The 18,770-nt window shown below is 47.7% G+C and overlaps 1 protein-coding gene across 1 annotated transcript in view; it reads left to right on the forward strand.

The window, feature by feature from the left end:
- Window positions 1-18,770, forward strand: part of BAK1 (BCL2 antagonist/killer 1) — a 332,433-nt gene that overhangs the window by 203,115 nt on the left and 110,548 nt on the right. The window lies entirely within an intron of this gene.

Here is an 18,770-nt window from a genome sequence, read left to right on the forward strand (position 1 = left end):
CTACTAACGCTGACCTACAAAGCCATCCACAACCTTTCCCCTCCCTATATCTCTGAACTAATCTCCCAATATCTTCCCTCAAGTAATATTCGATCCTCCCAAGACCTCCTACTCTCCTCCACACTTATTTGTTCCTCACACAACCGCCTCCGAGATTTCTCCCGAATATCCCCTATCCTCTGGAATGCCATGCCTCCACATTATCCACCACCCTCGAATCCTTCAAACGGAACCTGAAAACCCATCTTTTCAGGAAAGCTTACAGCCTGCAATGACCATTCTGCCACCTCACCACCGTCTGAGCTGCCGCCTCATCACCACCAGAGCTGCTGCACCACCGACCTTCTCTCTCTTCCCCACTATCTCGTAGAATGTAAGTCCGCAAGGACAGGGTCCCCTCCCCTCGTGTACCAGTCTGTCATTGTAAATTTGTTTACTGTTAACAATATCTATAACTTAGTATGTAACCCCCATTCTCATGTACAGCACCATGGAATTAATGGTGCTATATAAATAAATAATAATAATAAACAGTAAAACAGATGCTAGACGCCTGCGATAGTGAATACAAATAAGGAACCGCTTGTACCCACACTACACTGCCTGCAGATACTACAGCGGCCACCATACTGTCAAGTACTGAGAGTGCAGTCTGCCATCAAGCGTTTCATCATTTCCGCCACGTGGAAGCCGCCGCGCATAAACTGTTTCCCACCAGTATACTCAGCAATACGCAGCTAAGCGAACAATGTCTCGAAACAGCACATCCTCACTCAAAACGAGGTCATGAGCCAGTTCTGGCAGGTCGTCAATAGCAGAGCTCGCTGCTGTTGCTCGTGCCGAGGCCAAAGCAGCCAAAGCCAGATCCTCCACCGAACGAGAGATGCATCTAAAGCTGAGACAAGCAGAGCAAGATGCAGAAACCGCACGTTTGCAGGCAGTGAGAGAGACAGAAGCCGCACATTTTCAGGCAGAGAGAGAGGCCGAAACCACACATCTGCAAGCCGAAACCACACGTTTGCAGGCAGAGAGAGAAGCGGAAACTGCACGTTTGCAAACAGAGCTAGAAAAACTTGCGGCTGACAAAGAGACAGCAGCTGCAATAGCTAAGGCAGAGTATTTGGAAGCCATGAAGAATCCAGATTATGAGAGATGCAGCAGCATTCTCGGACAAGATCTAGAGCAGCAAGACCCAGCGCAGCACGTCCATCAACATTCCGACGTGGATGACAGCCCTGAAGCATCATATCGATCAGCCTATGCCGATTACCAGCGATCCAATCCCAAAATTCACTACCATAGTCGAGGAGACGTCCAGCACAGAGATGTCGACCACAGCTACTGTTCCACTGAAAAGATGGTACAGCTCCCATCCCGCCTTAAAGGGACACCTTCACCGACAAGGTACCGCACAGACTATCCGGAGGCAGAAGCGTCTTACAGGTATGGCGATACACCACACACTACAGTCATGGCCAAAAGTTTTGAGAATGACACAAATATTAATTTTTACAAAGTCTACTGCTTGATTTTTTCTAATGGCAATTTGCATATACTCCAGAATGTTATAAAGAGTGATCAGCTTAACAGCAATTACTAGCAAAGTCAATATTTGCCTAGAAAATTAACTTTATTCCCCAAAACACATTTCAACATCATTGCAGCCCTACCTTAAATGGACCAGCTAACATCGTTTCAGTGATTGCTCCATTAACACAGGTGTGGGTGTTGATGAGGACAGGGCTGGAGATCAATCTGTCATGATTAAGTAAGAATGACACCACTGGACACTTTAAAAGGAGGCTGGTGCTTGGCATCATTGTTTCTCTTCTGTTAACCATGGTTATCTCTAAAGAAACACGTGCAGTCATCATTGCACTGCACCAAAATGGCCTTACAGGGAAGAGTATCGCAGCTAGAAAGATTGCACCTCAGTCCACAATCTATCGCATCATCAAGAACTTCAAGGAGAGAGGTTCCCTTGTTGCCAAAAAGGCTCCAGGGCGCCCAAGAAAGACCAGCAAGCACCAGGACCGTCTCTTAAAAGTGTTTCAGCTGCGGGATCGGGCTACCAGCAGTGCAGAGCTTGCTCGGGAATGGCAGCAGGCAGGTGTGAGTGCATCTACACGCACTGTGAGGCGGAGACTATTGGAGCAAGGCCTCGTCTCAAGGAGGGCAGCAAAGAAGCCACTTCTCTCCAGAAAAAACATCATGGACAGACTGATATCCTGCAAGAGGTACAGGGAGTGGACTGCTGAGGACTGGGGTAAAGTCATTTTCTCTGATGAATCCCCTTTTCGATTGTTTGGGACATCTGGAAAACGGCTTATTTGGAGAAGACCAGGTGAGCGCTACCACCAGTCTTGTCTCATGCCAACTGTCAAGCATCCTGAAACCATTCATGTGTGGGGTGGCTTCTCAGCCAAGGGAATGGGCTCTCTCTCAGTCTTGCCTAAAAACACAGCCATGAATAAAGAATGGTACCACAATTTCCTCCAAGGGCAACTTCTCCCAACCGTCCAAGAACAGTTTGGCGATCAACAATGCCTTTTTCAACATGATGGAGCACCTTGCCATAAAGCAAAGGTGATAACTAAATGGCTCAGGGAACAAAACATAGAGATTTTGGGACTATGGCCTGGAAACTCCCCAGATCTTAATCCCATTGAGAACTTGTGGTCAATCATCAAGAGACGGGTGGACAAACAAAAACCTTCAAATTCAGACAAAATAAAAGCATTGATTTTGCAAGAATGGACTGCTATCAGTCAGGATTTGATCCAGAAGTTGATTGAGAGCATGCCAGGGAAAATTGCTGAGGTCCTGAAGAAGAAGGGTCAACACTGCAAATATTGACTTGCTGCATTAACTCATTCTAACTGTCAATATAACCTTTTGCTACTCATAATATGATTGCAATTATATTTCTGTATGTGATAAAAACATCTGACAAACACACATAAAAACCAGAGGGCAGCAGATCATGTGAAAATATAATATTTGTGTCATTCTCAAAACTTTTGGCCATGACTGTAGACATGAGTATAACACACTGGCTCGTGCCAGCACTGACTGAGCCACCATGGACTTTGCAAAGTTCTTTTTACGCCGAGAACTGGTTACAAAAGGACTTGTAAAGTTCACTGACAAACCCAAGAACTATAGGTCATGGCGAGCCTCGTTCTGGAACGCCATTCATGGTCTGGACCTTTCTTGTAGTGAGGAGTTAGGTCTCTTAGTAAAGTGGCTCGGTCGAGCATGCCAAAAGACTGAGACATTAATGTAAAGCATCCTCTACGTAAAGTGTGGGAAAGACTTGATGAATGCTATGGGACAGTAAAAGTCATAGAGAATGCTTTATATAAAGGAATTGATGATTTTCCTAAGATAGGACCTAAAGGTTATTTAAACTTAGAGATTTGAGTGATTTATTGAATGAGTTACAGGTTGCCTAGGAGGAAGGAGACTTGCCTGGATTGGCATTCTTAAACACAGCTAAGGGTGTCAATCCGATAGTACAGAAACTTCCTTACAACCTACAAGAAAAGTGGAGTACATGTTGTTCAGAGTGTAAACAAAATCATAATGTATCATTCCCTCCTTTCACTGTATTTGTTGATTTTGTAACCACACAATCTAGGATTAGAAATGACCCTAGTTATGACTTTACTCTGTCGTGTTCCACTGCCCCCGGTGTCAAACCCAGTAGGACACCCGTGACAGTCCACAAAACTAACATTGTTTCCACAAGTCCTCCTCACAACGTGAATAAACCTCCTCCGGACGAGAGCAAGCCTCAGGATGTCAGTAAACATTATCCTCTACACAAGAAACCACATCCTCTACTAAAATGCAGAGCCTTCAGGGAGAAGTCTTTAGAGGATCGCAAAGGTTTCCTCAGGGAGAACAACATCTGCTTCAAATGTTGTGCCACAACCTCTCACTTTGCCAGGAACTGTGAAGCTAGCGTGAAATATGCAGAATGCAGCAGCATGGATCACAATACAGCCATGCACCCTGGATCAACTCCACCAGTGTTGTCACAAGCAGAGGAGCACGATGAGAAGCAGAAAGACACCGACGAAAACACCCCTGAGGTCATCTCTAAATGTATGGAGATCTGTAAGGGACTCACAGGAGGAAGGTCCTGTTCAAAAATCTGCCTTGTCCATGTCTATCCTGCAGGCCACAAGGACAAAGCCCTCAAGATATACGCAATCCTGGATGACCAAAGTAACAGGTCCCTAGCCAGGTCCATCTTCTCTGACAACTTCTGCATTGTAGGCCCTGGTTTTCCCTACACCCTGAGGATGTATTCAGGTACTGTTGAGACGGCGGGGAGAAAAGCTACCAGATACAAGGTGGAGTCCATAGATGGCCCAACCTGCCTATCTTTACCGACCATCCTGGAGTGCAACCAGATTCCTGACAACAGGTCAGAAATACCTTCATGGGAGGTGGAGACACATCACCCCCATCTAAAGCGTATAGCCCACGATACCTGAAATGGATCCAGGAGTCCCAATAGCTCTACTTCTGGGAAGAGATATACTACAAGTCCACAAGGTTAGAGAATGTATAGATGGCTCCAGGAATGCTCCGCGTGCACAGAGGCACGACCTTGGATGGGTCATCATAGGAGATGTCTGCTTAGGAGGAGCACACAATGCGGCCTTAGTCCACAGCATGCTTACCAATACTCTTGAAAATGGATGTCCATCTCTCTTCCAGTCATGTAAGAGTAGCTTCCTGGTAACAGAGTTGCCACACAATGCTCCTCTACCTTGTCTGTCAGCTGATCCTTCCTGCGAAGACCACACATGTGATGGCGACCAAGATCACATAGGGCGCACAGTTTTCCACATGTGAGAATCATGTGGGAATAGTGGATGAGGGCAGGTATATCTCGCCCAGATTCCTTTCCTATGTGGCCTAGTCTGGTCAGTATCGCACCTGCTTACTAATGGATAATGGGAGGTGGATATAAAAGGATGCCAGGTGGTTGTGTGAGTGTCTCAGCCTGGGAACACAGAGAGCTTGTCTGTGTGAGAGACACACACGTGAGTGGAAGCAGTGCCCACTGCAACTGTGGTTTGGCTGGACGGGAGAAGCCCGCCAGTTGGTAGTTAGGTTGTCCATTGTTTAGTTAGTGCCGGACAGGCAAGGATTTGTTTTATGTTTTATTTCCTTTTGCATTGCTTTCACCGTTAATAAACCTGACCCAGGGTCAGTTATACACGAATCCCAGCTCTGCGCCTGAGTTTCACGCTGAACGCACGTGGCCTTTGACCCCAGCAAAGGCGATCCCGGAGTGTTTTATCACATTGTGGTGGAGAACGCGGGCATCACGTTGCAAGCATGAGCATGGAGGACGTGGTGAAAGCGCTGGTACAGTCCACCGCCGTCCAGCAAGAAGCTAATCGGGTGATGATGGCCCAGCTGAAGGAGTTGGTGGACATGACAGTTACCGATCGTTCGCTTCTCCAGCAGGTGGCGCAGCGCTTGGCAAGCTTACCTGAGGTTAACCTGGAAGCCGAGTCGAGAGTGATTCACGTGAGTCGGTACTGGCAGAAAATGACGACCGAAGATGACGTCGAGGCATACCTGACCACGTTTGAACGGACGGCGGTGCGAGAAAAATGGCCGAAGGCACGATGGGCCGGCCTGATTGCCCCGTTTCTTTCCGGTGAGGCCCAAAAGGCGTATTATGACTTGGAACCTGAAGCTGCGCAGGACTTTGACAAATTGAAATCCGAGATCTTGGCCCGGCTGGGAGTGACGACCGCTGTCCGTGCACAGAGAGTGCATCAATGGACTTATCAGCCGGATAAACCACCGCGGTCACAGATGTTCGACCTGATCCACGTGACGAAGAAGTGGCTACAACCCGAGGTGTTGACAGCGCCAGAGATAATCCAGAGAGTCGTCATGGACAAGTACCTGAGAGCTGTACCACCAGCCCTGAGGAAGTGGGTAAGCCATGGAAATCCTACGACGGCAGATCAACTGGTGGATCTGGTTGAACGTTACTCCGTGGCGGAAGGACTCCGAGACGACGTTACCCCCACCTCGTTCTTCATCATCTTCACGTGGAACCGGTAAGACTGTTCCAGGGAGTAGGGGAGATGGAAAAATCCCTAAGACAGTGGGGAGGAAAATGGGACTGCCCGCACTGCGAGGCCGAGAGTAACGAACTATGGTCTAAGCAAGGGGCCCGTTAGGTGTTTCCGCTGCCAAGAGATGGGACATATTGCTGCGAACTGTCCGGTCACTACTGAACCCATGCAGTGCGACGTCACAGACTCTAAAAACCGCATGTCTATGGTTGCACGGGTAGTGAGTGTGAATGCCGGTCAAAAGGATGCGGAAAAACACTTGTGTGATTTAACTGTTGATGGCAAAAATGTGGTGGCATTGTTAGACTCGGGAAGTGTGGTGACTCTGGTGAAGGCCAGTCTGGTGTCAGCCCCGACTGGACCATCAGACAAATTTTCTGTAACGTGTGTGCATGGAGACACCTGTTCGTACCTCACCACGGTCATATGCATTACAACTTCCTATGGGTCTGTGCAACATAAAGTGGGACTCGTCCCGGCGTTATTGCATGATGTTATCCTGGGCCGGATTTTTCCCCACTTCTGGCAATTGTGGGAGAATCAGTTGATGCCCTCGGGTAATAGTGTACATGATTCTTCTCCCAGGGAGCGTGTGGGTCCCGAACCCCTGGAAGAGGTCTCCCCGGAAGACTCGGGGGAAGAGTCTGCGGGAAATGACCTGCAGTTCCCATTTTCAGTCATGGCGGGTGATACGGAGGAGACCGGGGAAGAGGAGGAGGCCGACAGCCGTCCACCTCCCCGTTTGCCGGATTTAGAAGTTCAGAAAGATGACTTCCAAAGTGAGCAAATAAAGGATCCTACCCTTTCTCAGGCTAGGACAAATGTAAAAGTGATAAATGGGGTACCCGTAGAACCTGGCTCTAGGCTGGCATATCCTTACATGGTTCTGGAGAATGATTTACTCTATCAGATAGAGAAAAAGGGGGAAGATACGGTGCAACTATTAGTCGTGCCAAAACCCTACCGGCGGCAGGTGCTGGACCTGGCCCATGGACATGTGATGGGAGGTCACCTGGGAGTCCAGAAAACCACCGAAAGGATATTACACTGTTTTGTTTGGCCAGGCATGCATCACGATATTCGTGTATATTGCGAGTCTTGTCCTGACTGCCAAGCCTCTGCACCTAAGCCCCGGTTCTGTAGCCCTTTGGTACCCCTACCTATTATTGAAGTCCCTTTTGAGAGGATTGGGATGGATTTAGTTGGGCCCCTTCCACGGTCTGCACGTGGACACCAACATATCCTGGTCATCTTGGATTATGCCACTCGTTACCCAGAGGCCATCCCTTTGCGTAACACGGCCACCAAGACGATTGCCAAGGAACTGGTGCATGTGTTTAGTCGGGTCGGTATACCGAAACAGATACTCACCGACCAGGGGACCCCCTTTATGTCCAGGGTAATGAAGGAGCTCTGCCGGTTGTTACAAATCGAACCGTTACGCACATCCGTGTATCACCCTCAAACAGACGGGTTGGTCGAACGGTTCAATAAAACTCTGAAGCAGATGCTGAGAAAGGTGATAGACAAGGATGGGAAGAACTGGGACTATTTACTTCCGTATTTGCTTTTTACCATCAGGGAAGTACCCCAGTCTTCCACGGGATTCTCGCCTTTCGAGTTATTGTACGCCCGACGTCCTCGCGGACTGTTAGACGTTGCAAAAGAAACCTGGGAGGGTCAGGTCACTCCGTTTAAAACAGTGATAGATCACGTCACACAAATGCAGGACCGTATTGCGGCTGTTATGCCTATCGTCAAAGAACACATGATACAGGCTCAAGGAGCCCAAAAAAGAATCTATGATAGGGGCGCCAAGATCCGTACGTTTGCACCCGGAGATAGGGTGTTGATCCTGGTCCCCACGGTGGACAGTAAGTTCCTGGCAAAGTGGCAGGGTCCCTTTGAGATCAAGGAAAGAGTTGGTGAAGTAAATTACAAAGTATATCTGGCAGGTAAACGGAAACCTGAACAGATTTATCATGTAAATCTGATAAAGCCCTGGAAGGATCGGTCTGCCTTGTCAGCGGAGCTGGCCCGTCCCGTCTGCTCACGTACCGTACCGGAGGTACGGGTTGCAGAGACTCTCTCGGAGCGGCAAAAGACTGAGGTCAGGCAGTTTTTACTTCACAACCAAAAGTTTTTCTCAGAAAAACCCGGGCAGACTACGCTAATGAAACATGACATCGTAACGGAACCTGGTGTCACGGTTCACGTAAAGCCCTACCGAATCCCGGAAGCGCGCCGTGAAGCCGTTTCCCGAGAAGTGAAGGCAATGCTAGAGTTAGGAGTCATTGAGGAATCGCACAATGCGTGGTCCAGCCCAATTGTGCTAATTCCTAAACCGGACGGCACCATCCGGTTCTGCAATGACTTCAGGAAACTGAATGCGGTCTCAAAATTTGATGCCTATCCTATGCCCCGGGTCGACGAGTTAATAGATCGGTTAGGTAAAGCCCGATATATTACGACCCTAGACCTAACAAAGGGGTATTGGCAGATCCCTCTGGCAGAGGCTGCCAGAGAAAAGACGGCATTTGCTACGCCGGAAGGTCTATTTCAGTATGTTTATATGCCGTTTGGACTACACGGAGCACCGGCGACCTTCCAGAGACTGATGGATCGAGTCCTGAGGCCACATAGGCAGTACGCTTCGGCCTATTTGGACGACATTGTCATTTACAGCTTGGACTGGGAGACTCATCTCCAGAAAGTACAAGCTGTGATTGACGACCTGTGGGAGGCAGGTCTAACCGCGAACCCCAAGAAATGTCACGTCGGGCTAGAAGAAGCCCGGTATTTGGGGTATGTAATTGGGAGGGGTGTTGTTAAACCCCAGGTTGATAAGATTCAGGTGGTTCAGGACTGGCCACAACCTGTCAAAAAGAAGCAGGTGCAAGCCTTCCTGGGGATCGCCGGCCATTATCGCCGGTTCATACCCAATTTTGCAGCCATCGCTACCCCCTGACAGATCTTACAAAAGGGAAAGACTCCGTCATGATTAAATGGAGTTTAGCGGCTGAAGAAGCCTTCCATGGCCTAAAACGGGCACTTGGCTCTCAGCCCGTACTGGTGACTCCGGACTTCCGCAGCGAGTTTGTGGTACAAACGGATGCCTCTGATACCGGTATCGGGGCCGTACTCTCACAAGTGAGGGACGGAGTGGAACACCCAGTCCTCTATCTCAGCAGGAAGCTGAATAAACACGAGCAAAGGTATGCAGTCGTGGAAAAAGAGTGCCTAGCCATTAAGTGGGCTCTAGAGGCCCTCAAATATTACCTGGTGGGCCGAAAGTTCAGGCTGTACACTGACCATGCCCCTCTCAAGTGGATGCACTTGAACAAGGAACGGAATAGCCGGGTGACCCGGTGGTTCCTTGCCCTGCAGGCCTACACTTTTACGGTGGAGCACCGCCCAGGGGTACAGATGGGGAATGCAGATGCCCTGTCCCGAGTGCACTGTTTGGCGGGTGTCATTGCTTGACCGGAGTGGTCTGAGCAGAGGGGGGGGATATGTGAGAATCATGTGGGAATAGTGGATGAGGGCAGGTATATCTCGCCCAGATTCCTTTCCTATGTGGCCTAGTCTGGTCAGTATCGCACCTGCTTACTAATGGATAATGGGAGGTGGATATAAAAGGATGCCAGGTGGTTGTGTGAGTGTCTCAGCCTGGGAACACAGAGAGCTTGTCTGTGTGAGAGACACACACGTGAGTGGAAGCAGTGCCCACTGCAACTGTGGTTTGGCTGGACGGGAGAAGCCCACCAGTTGGTAGTTATGTTGTCCATTGTTTAGTTAGTGCCGGACAGGCAAGGATTTGTTTTATGTTTTATTTCCTTTTGCATTGCTTTCACCGTTAATAAACCTGACCCAGGGTCAGTTATACACGAATCCCAGCTCTGCGCCTGAGTTTCACGCTGAACGCACGTGGCCTTTGACCCCAGCAAAGGCGATCCCGGAATGTTTTATCACACACAGAACAAGAGAAGACAACAAGGTAGCATTGTCCATAGAAGAAAGACTGTTTTTGGACATCATGGGTCGAGAGATGGTAAGAGATGAGTCAAAGAGTTGGATGGCCCCTCTACCGTTTAAACCCCACAGACGCTTACCGAACAACAAAGAACCTCTCTACGGTCGATTTGTCTCCCTCAAACGCAAATTTCAGAAGACACCTGAAATGAGAGAGCACTTCTTTGCCTTCATGGAGGAAATACTTTAGAATGGCCATGCAGAAATTGCACCTGTACTTCAAGATTCCAAGGATTGTTGGTATCTACTCATTTTTGGTGTGTATCATCCTAAGAAATCTGGTCAGATAAGAGTAGTATTTGACTCAAGCGCCAGATATGAAGGTGTCTCGCTAAACAATGTCTTTTTGTCTTGTCCAGACCTCAATAACAGACTTCTAGGAGTACTACTTCGCTTCCGCAAAGATGCAGTGGCATTCATGGCTGACATACAACAGATGTTTCATTGCTTCCTTGTCAAGAAAGAACATAGATACTATTTGAGGTTTTTCTGGTACCGCGATAATGACCCCTACAAAGACATCCTGGAGTATCGGATGAAAGTACACATATTCGGGAACGGCCCTTCCCCTGCTGTCACCATCTATGGTCTTAGACATTCAGCCAGAGAGAGTGACGCAAAGTACGGGTTGGATGTTAAATCGTTTGTGGAGAAGGATTTCTACGTGGACGACCTCTTGAACTCCACACCCACAGATGAATCGGCAGTCAGTCTCCTAAAGAGGACACAAGAAATGCTCTCTTTGTCCAATTTGAGGTTGCACAAAATTGCTTCCAACAGCCAAAAAATTATGGCAGCTTTTCCCTCTCAAGAAAACTCAACTGATCTAAAAGACTTGGATTTAGACACAGACTCTCCTCCCATGCAACAGAGCCTTGGTTTGCTCTGGGATTTGAAGAGAGATGCATTTACCTTTCGGATCAACAAAGAAGAAAAACCTTTAACACGTAGAGGCGTCCTGTCCGTGATAAACAGCCTGTACGATCCTCTAGAATTTGTAACCCTTGTAACTATCCAAGGTAAAATGATGAGAGACTTCACCAAAGAGATGTCTGAATGGGATGATCCACTTCCCATGGAGAAGAGAGATCTGTGGGTAAGATGGAAGAAATATTTAGAAGCCTTGTCAGATCTTTACATGCCACGACCATACGCTTCTGTGCCATGAACAGAAATCAAGACACAAAGGCTCTGTATCTTCTGAGATGCCTCAACCAAAGCAATTGCAGCAGTAGCATATCTGAAAACTACTGACGTCAAGGAACAATGCCATGTAAGGCTTGTTACGAGCCGGACAAAACTAGCAGCAGAGACACTTTTTCGTACTATGAGGGGCCCTGTGCCAGTGCCGTCGCCCATGAGTATGCCCCCCACCTGCTCAAGGAACCTGCACTTTCATCTGCACCTTCCTCTTTGTCACCGTGTAAGGTGGTATAGTATGCGGGAAGGGGAACCTAAGTTTCATCAGGGTCAGATTCTGGCTGTGTAGAGTGCGAGGGGACTGTAGTGGTCTGGGTCAATGTACTAGCAGAATCATCTAGCAGTGGCTGGGCATCAGTGCACTTGTGGCGACCCCAGGAGTACGGCCGCCACAGTGGCATTACCTTCCTCCTAGGGAGTGTGATGTCATGCTTGGGAGCAACGAAGGATCTCTCTAGCAGTTAAACCAACAGACAACACAGTTCCCACTCCAGGCCAGCAGGGAGACCTCTGAACCTGACTGCTGAGGAGCTGCTCTCTGTGGTTGGGAGGAGGTAAGTTAGGGCTGTCTGTGAAGGGAAGGGGAAGTGTGTGGACGTGAGAAGGGGAGCTGGAGGATGAGCAGAGTTAAGGCTCATTCCTAGCTGGAGCGCATAGTCGGGATTCCGGTCTCCGAGTTTGTAGGGACACTGACGGTCCTGTAGCAGAAACCGGAGGAAGTAGCAGCTGGAAATGCTTTGTTCCCAACTAAGGCTTGGAGGCCCCTGCAGCGACGTGTGTGAGCCAAAAGGAAATGGCTATGGCTGCCTGCCATACGAGAAAGTTCCAAAAGAGAGTCAACAGGGGGAACTTCAGTGAACTCAGTACTGCAAGTACCTCAGATAAGCGCTAGAACAGAGGCACACTACCTATCTGCAGAGAGAGAATTCCAAATTTGCTTCCAGGCTGACCAACTCCTTCTCCATCTGTACTCGGGGTCCTGGACGGCACTTACCAAGTACAGGTAAAGGAACTGCACGACTGTCTGTCATCTTTCTCCTGCGCCTGGCGCACTGCTCTGCTACATCCTGCACACCATCTACCAACTCTTTCATCTGCCCTGCAACTACGGCCCTACCTGTGCAGGGCTTCTACATCTTAACTGCACCACAACATCTGTCCCAGAGAAGCGACACTGCAGCGCGGGTCAATGTGATCAGAAACCACAGGTGGCGTCACGTATCATTCACCTATAAACGTTATTCACCCCTTTGCATGGATGCCCAGGGCCACGGAACGAGTCATCACCACCAACGTGACACATCCCTCTGAGACACCGGCCCGGTACTGATTAACCCCACTGCCCTGGCTGGCCACCCACACTCATGTCAGATTCATCTTGGACTGGGGTATTCACGATTTTACTTGATAACCCAGGCATGGTATGATAGAAAGAGCTACATGGACTAATGTGAAGTGTGGCCTGCTGCATCATTCACTTTTGGTGGGGGTGAAGGACACAAGGAAAGGGGTTCTTCCCGACCAGGAGCCAGCACTTGACGACTCAGTGCTTGCATTTTTTGAAACTTCAGAAGAGAAGGGCATATTTGCTGGAGTCTGTTTCGGCAATGTAAGCCAAAACAAGTTCCTGATGCTCCGGCTTTAAAAGCGATTAACCTACTCCCAGGAAAGGTAGCCTTCCAGGCGTTCCGGAGCCAGACCATGACGCAGGCTCAACACCTCCTGCCTTAGCGGCTATTGTGCTTTTGCCATTACCAGCAGATGCACCACCATCAGCACCAGCTGGCCCCCCCACGCCCCCGTCCGCGGCCTCTTCCACCAAACTTCAAAATGTTGCAGAACATGAACCCAAAATAACATCAGATATATGTTTCAGAAGCGTACAGCTCTATACAGTCAAAGGATGATTGTCAACCTGCCTATATATACCATCAATCACACAGACGCTCACAGGCTCAGTATGGATTAGACAAGAATATAAAAAGTAGAAAAAGTGTACAGTATCATCAAATAGCAGGTATATATAGTATTGTCACGTTGCCATCAGACTTGGGGCCTGCTGTCCCGGCCTCGGCCACTAGGAGGTGCCGGACTGTCACATCGCCGTCAGACTCTAGGCCTGCTTTCCCGGCCTCGGCCACTAGGAGGCGCCGGACTGTCACGTCGCCGTCAGATTCGGGGCCTGCTGTTCCTGCTTCGGCCACTGGGAGGCACCGTGGTTCGCCCCCGAGTGATGGCGGCGACAGAGAAGGGGCTCCTGTGCAGGCATCTGATGGATGCAGGCTCCGCTCGTCTGTCAATCATGAAGGGGTTGGTGCATCACCATCTGGTCTGGTCCTCGGGGCGGTCCTGATGACATCATCAGTCCGGGAGCCTGTGAGGGATGAACTGATCCCTCAAATACCTTGGGACTGGTCTTGCAAGCCGCCGGATATATTCTTGGTTCCCCTATGTGCTACTGTGTGATTTGCTATTGTTTGACTCTGACCTCAGCCTGGATTTCTGACCCCTCTACTGCCTGACGATTTTGTACCTCTGCCATTCTCCCAGTTTGTGACCTTGGCCTGGATATTCCACTCTGCTACTGCCTGCCGTTTTTGTACCTTGCCGCCCTCCCGGTTTTGTGACCTTGGCCTGGATATTCGACTCTGCTACTGCCTGCCATTTTTGTACCTTGCCGCTCTCCCATTTTGTGACCTTGGCCTGGACTGTCGACTCTGCCACTGCCTGCTGTTTCTATACCTCTGCTGCTGTCCCGGTTTCTGACTACGTTTTTGGTTCGCCGCCTTTTTCCCTATTGGCGACCGTCCTGCTCTGGCGCACTGCTCCACCAGACAGCCACCGCCTGGGCCTTGCTACAATTCCAGATCCCTGTGTAGGGGTTAAGGGTCTCGGAGTTTCTTGGGGTGCTGTCCCTACTGCAGTCCAGATCCGCGGACGGACGTCACAAGTATAGTTTAAACATTCTAAATCTCCGTAGATATTTCAGGAGGCAGACACAGACGCTCTCAGGCTCACTATGGATTACAACACAATATAAAAAGCCCTAAAACGGTAATGGATCTGAAGAGTACAGCTGTACAGAGTGTAGGGGTCATTGTTGTCAATCTCAGTATTTATTTTCATAGTCAGAAAATAACTCTCACTTGGTCAGTTTGGATCAGACCAGAATATAAAAAACAGTAAATGGGTAATGTATCACAAGCGTAGAGCTGTATGCACTAGTGTTGGGGTAATTTTTAAATGTACATCTAAATTGCAGGAGTAACCCACAGACTGTCACACGCTCAGGATGAATGACACCACAAAATAACAAGAAGATCTGCAAGAAATAATCATACATGTGGGACAATGTTCCAGGTGTCAATGATACACTTAGAGTGGTGGGTGGAGGAGGACTTCCTGGCAGAAAGGGTACAGTATCACCAGATACCAGGTATATATAGCATAGTTTAAACATTAAAAATGTACGTCTATATATTCAGGAGTAGTGTTGAGCCACCCCACTAATGTTCCAGTTCGTTTTGGTTCGTCAACACGAGGCAAGTTCGTTGAATGTTTGTCAAACGTTCGACAAACAACGTCGAACACCATTGAAAACAATGGCAGGCAAATACAAACACATACAAACACATAGAAAACAATTACAAAACACCTTAAAAGGTGTCCCAAAGCAGACAAAATGCTCAGAATACAAAAATAACATATGGAAAATGGCAACTACATATAGAAAAGAGGTGGAGGAGTAAAAGGAGGAGGAGGAGACACAGATATACTGTAGGCATGTCATGCCCTTATGAAGTCAAGAAAGGCTGGAATAAATATGTAAAATACCAAAAAACAGTAAAAATCTGAAACCGAAGACGATCACATACCGTCGGACTTCCCACCATAATTTAGGCCAACTGCTGATCGGGCGGCGTAATTCCCACGAACCTCCGAACAGCGTCCATGAAGGCAAATTGTTTGGTATCCGGTGGACAGTATGGTTGCAAAGCTGAACCTTAAAGGAATGTCCAGAAGGGCACCACCAGGAGTGGAGCCTGCGGCTTAATTCAGCTCCACCCGGGAAACCTCAACCATGCCAGTTACAGAAAAGAGTGACAGATTGCAAGCTTTGTTGATTCTGTGGGTGGTGGTGGATGTCCATTTTTAGTTGTGCTAACGATTTGTCAGCTTAATTCCGTTAATGAACGATACTCCGGCATGCCCCCGCGATACACGTCAAGCTTACTAGAGGGACACACGAGGCTCTGGCACGCGAGATCGATCAACAACATGTCTGTCATGCCCTTACATGTCCGGGGCTGCATGCGCGTTGCACTGAAAGGACCAGCATGTGTCGCTTACAGGTGCAGATAACCCGCTGAACCCTGTTAGTGATGGGGATCTGGGATTACAATTCTTCCCCGCGAACGAAGATTTCCCAGTAAGTGCAGGTCAACCGGAATTCCGGAATTAGGCCTAACCGGCATTCCAGAAAAAATGAAAAAATGAAAAAATTAAGTGTCCAAACCATAGGTGCTGTAGCTTGCTTAACAGCTGGGCTCCTATGCTGAGTAGCATGCAGTTCTTACATAAACAGGTGGCATAGCTTGGTTCACTGGTGGGCTCCTCTGCTGAATAGCAGACAGTGCTACAAGGCCCAAAAGGATTTTCTGGACAAGATGCGGTAAAAAATAATTAGAAACACACGCGTTGTAGCTCCTTGACAGGTGTACTACACCGCTTGCTACCACACCGATACTATGCCATGAAACAGTCTATTAACATTGAAAACCATTATTGATGTGAAAATGAAGTTACGCTTTTGGTGAACGAACCATTCTCGATCGGAACCTCGAACAGCTGAATTTTAAGCAAAGTATTCGAGTTCGACGAACAGCTCGAATACCGCCCAAAACAGCTGGAATTTGAACTTGGTGAACAGGTCGACTCGAACACCGCTCATCTCTAATCAGGAGGCAGACTCAGACATTCTCAGGCCCAGTATGGATTCGACAAGATTGTAGAAAGTTGAGAAAGGGTACAGTATCACCCAATAACAGGTACAGTGGGGCAAAAATGTATTTAGTCAGTCAGCAATAGTGCAAGTTCCACCACTTAAAAAGATGAGAGGCGTCTGTAATTTACATCATAGGTAGACCTCAACTATGGGAGACAAACTGAGAAAAAAAAAATCCAGAAAATCACATTGTCTGTTTTTTTTTCATTTTATTTGCATATTATGGTGGAAAATAAGTATTTGGTCAGAAACAAGCAATTAAGATTTCTGGCTCTCACAGACCTGTAACTTCTTCTTTAAGAGTCTCCTCTTTCCTCCACTCATTACCTGTAGTAATGGCACCTGTTTAAACTTGTTATCAGTATAAAAAGACACCTGTGCACACCCTCAAACAGTCTGACTCCAAACTCCACTATGGTGAAGACCAAAGAGCTGTCAAAGGACACCAGAAACAAAATTGTAGCCCTGCACCAGGCTGGGAAGACTGAATCTGCAATAGCCAACCAGCTTGGAGTGAAGAAATCAACTGTGGGAGCAATAATTAGAAAATGGAAGACATACAAGACCACTGATAATCTCCCTCGATCTGGTGCTCCACGCAAAATCCCACCCCGTGGGGTCAGAATGATCACAAGAACGGTGAGCAAAAATCCCAGAACCACGCGGGGGGACCTAGTGAATGAACTGCAGAGAGCTGGGACCAATGTATCAAGGCCTACCATAAGTAACACACTACGCCACTATGGACTCAGATCCTGCAGTGCCAGACATGTCCAACTGCTTAAGCCTGTACATGTCCGGGCCCGTCTGAAGTTTGCTAGAGAGCATTTGGATGATCCAGAGGAGTTTTGGGAGAATGTCCTATGGTCTGATGAAACCAAACTGGAACTGTTTGGTAGAAACACAACTTGTCGTGTTTGGAGGAAAAAGAATACTGAGATGCATCCATCAAACACCATACCTACTGTAAAGCATGGTGGTGGAAACATCATGCTTTGGGGCTGTTTCTCTGCAAAGGGGCCAGGACGACTGATCCGGGTACATGAAAGAATGAATGGGGCCATGTATCGTGAGATTTTGAGTGCAAACCTCCTTCCATCAGCAAGGGCATTGAATATGAAACGTGGCTGGGTCTTTCAACATGACAATGATCCAAAGCACACCGCCAGGGCAACGAAGGAGTGGCTTCGTAAGAAGCATTTCAAGGTCCTGGAGTGGCCTAGCCAGTCTCCAGATCTCAACCCTATAGAAAACCTTTGGAGGGAGTTGAAAGTCCGTGTTGCCAAGCGAAAAGCCAAAAACATCACTGCTCTAGAGGAGATCTGCATGGAGGAATGGGCCAACATACCAACAACAGTGTGTGGCAACCTTGTGAAGACTTACAGAAAACGTTTGACCTCTGTCATTGCCAACAAAGGATATATCACAAAGTATTGAGATGAAATTTTGTTTCTGACCAAATACTTATTTTCCACCATAATATGCAAATAAAATGAAAAAAAAACAGACAATGTGATTTTCTGGATTTTTTTTTCTCAGTTTGTCTCCCATAGTTGAGGTCTACCTATGATGTAAATTACAGACGCCTCTCATCTTTGTAAGTGGTGGAACTTGCACTATTGCTGACTGACTAAATACTTTTTTGCCCCACTGTATATACAGTCATATGTAAAAGTTTGGGCACCCCTATTAATGTTAACCTTTTTTCTTTATAACAATTTTGGTTTTTGCAACAGCTATTTCAGTTTCATATATCTAATTACTGATGGACTCAGTTATATTTCTGGATTCAAATGAGGTTTATTGTACTAACAGAAAATGTGCAATCTGCATTTAAACAAAATTTGTCCGGTGCAAAAGTATGGGCACCTCAACATAAAAGTGACATTAATATTTTGTAGATCCTCCTTTTGCAAAAATAACAGCCTCTAGTTGCTTCCTGTAGCTATTAATGAGTTCCTGGATCCTGGATGAAGGTATTTGTGACCATTCCTGTTTACAAAACAATTCCAGTTCAGTTAAGTTTGATGGTCGCCGAGCATGGACAGCCCGCTTCAAATCATCCACAGATGTTCAATGATATTCAGGTCTGGGGACTGGGATGGCCATTCCAGAACATTGTAATTGTTCCTCTGCATGAATGCCTGAGTAGATTTGGAGCGGTGTTTTGGATCATTGTCTTGCTGAAATATCCATCCCCTGCGTAACTTCAACTTTGTCACTGATTCTTGCACATTATTGTCAAGAATCTGCTGATACTGAGTTGAAACCATGCGACCCTCAACTTTAACAAGATTCCCGGTGCCGGCATTGGCCACACAGCCCCAAAGCATGATGGAACCTCCACCAAATTTTACTGTGGGTAGCAAGTGTTTTTCTTGGAATGCTGTGTTTTTTAGCCTCCATGCATAACGCCA

The sequence above is a fragment of the Dendrobates tinctorius genome, unplaced genomic scaffold, assembly GCF_039654945.1.
Source record: "Dendrobates tinctorius isolate UK_male_01 unplaced genomic scaffold, ASM3965494v1 ptg000045l, whole genome shotgun sequence".
Taxonomy (NCBI): Eukaryota; Metazoa; Chordata; class Amphibia; order Anura; family Dendrobatidae; genus Dendrobates; species Dendrobates tinctorius.